Source organism: Camelus ferus, chromosome 9 (assembly GCF_009834535.1).
Source record: "Camelus ferus isolate YT-003-E chromosome 9, BCGSAC_Cfer_1.0, whole genome shotgun sequence".
Taxonomy (NCBI): Eukaryota; Metazoa; Chordata; class Mammalia; order Artiodactyla; family Camelidae; genus Camelus; species Camelus ferus.
The window spans coordinates 22723625-22725640 of NC_045704.1; the positions used below are offsets into that span (position 1 = coordinate 22723625).

General features: G+C 43.4%; 1 non-coding gene across 1 annotated transcript; it reads left to right on the plus strand.

Annotated features, from left to right (window-relative positions):
* The first annotated feature begins 361 nt into the window (after positions 1-361).
* On the plus strand, positions 362-433 carry TRNAG-ACC. The gene has a single exon. It is a non-coding gene; the product is annotated as a tRNA-Gly (tRNA).
* The last annotated feature ends 1583 nt before the right edge of the window (positions 434-2016 follow it).

Below are 2016 nucleotides of genomic sequence, written 5' to 3' on the forward strand. Positions count from 1 at the left end.
ATTGTGTTCAAAAAACTACTCTGTGGATACTGTAGGCTGGAGAGGAGTCAGACTGCAGGTCACTTGTTCTGTTGCATTTATTTACAGAATATTCTTTTTCTCTGTAGTGTTTTCCTTCTAAACAAAAGGGAAAATTTTTGAGCAGCTGGATCCTTGTTTATTCTGTTCTCAGCAACATTAATTAATGTACTATTGAGATTCTCATCTTCATTAACTAAAGAACTTTTACCAAGTTCTTGCATAGATTTACTTTTATGTGCTATTGGACACATACAATAGAGTATTTGAATGTATCTCAAAGTTCCTCTGGAGCAATTTCTCTTATTCCTAAATTCCACTTAAAATTGACTGCCCAGGAGGGGAGGGTATAGCTTGGTGGTAGAGTACATGCCTACCATGCATGAGGTCCTGGGTTCAATCCCCTGTACCTGCATTTAAATAAATAAACCTAATTATCCCCCCAACCAAAAAAAAAAAAAAAAAAAAGACTACCTAGAAAATGTGGGTGTATTCTGAGAGGGATCAGGGAGGTGAGGAGTCAGTGGCTGAGAGTTGCTCACTTTTATGCAGGCAGCCTCCTTTATGTGCAGGTGTCCAGGATGCTTTGAATGCTCTTAGTTGCCAGGAGAAAACACTCACCCAAGCTTCCCCTTCCCTCTGGCTCAGGGCTATTCTAGCCAGGAAGTTCTAGCTATGCATTTAATTCAGCATTCAAAGGCCCCAGCAAATCAAAGTGCAGCTTCCTAGAAAAACTGTTGCTGACCGGCAACATGGACAAGAGAGAAATCTGAAAAATCATTTTCCACCCCATTTTCACCCTAAATCCAAGGGAAGTTAAGGAGGTGACAAATAAACAATCATCACCTAATGCAGTGTTTTTCAAACTACAGGCTGTTACCTGTTGGTGGATTGTGAAATCAACTTAAAGTCTTATGAATTGCATTAAAAAAAAAAGGAGTGAGGGGGGAAGGTATAGCTCACTGGTAGAGTGTGTGCTTAGCATGCTTGAGGTCCTGGGTTTAATCCCCAGTATCTCCATTAAAAAAAAAGAAAAGAAAATTTAAAAAAAAAGGAGTGAATAGGAAATAGAAATATGTGGCCAGGTGATGGCTAAGTATTGCTTCAGTGAATCTTTATATATGTGTCTCTGTACACACACACACACACACACACAGGAACATATAACAAAGTATATTTCCTACCTGGAGACTGATGTGAAGGAAGGTCCCAGAAGCAGACTGGCTTAAAGGGTGCGGAGCTCCTCCTGTGTGCCAAGCCCACTGTCTGGGCAGGATTCCACGTTTACCACGGAAGCCCCAGTCTTTACCTGTGGTCTCCAAGTCCTACTGACATTGTGCTTTTTGAGGGATACTGTCATCTTTTCCTAATTTCCTTACCTGTGTGCTGAACATTACCATTCTTTTCTAGATCGCCCTCTGGAGTTCCAAGCCCATCCATCTTTCTCCATGTCCATATCCATCCTCTCTAGTTGAGCTTTGTCATCTGTCATCTGGGAGATTGCCTCCTGTAGGGGTTTGGGAGGATTTTGGGCACTGATCAAGGGAAATAATATAGCAAAGTGACAGTAGCACACACAAGCTTTATTGGGCGATGCTGTGACAGTTCCCAGCTGAGAAAGTCCCTCTCAGCAGGAGTCTGTCCAGAGGCCAGAGCCTGGGGGCTGCTGATCAGAAGGGGAGGAGGGCAGGGAACTTCTGGTGGGGAGAGGGGCCTTATGTCTGGGTGCTGTCCCTCAGCAGCACAGCGAGGAGTCTCTAGGTCAGGTGCTCTGAAGGACAGTAGTGGCTTGAAGTCTTGTAACCACATCTTTGCCTAATCAATGAACTTCAGGTGCAGGGTGTAGTTTAGTGGACCGTGCAAGGTAGAGAGGACCTAACTGGCTAAAAATCTGTTTGTTTGGGCTATTTTTAAATAACTCATATGTAAAAATTTGAGCTTGGTGCCAGCGAGCTCTTGAGCTAAGAGTCTCAGCCTGCAGTGAAGAAATAACCTAGG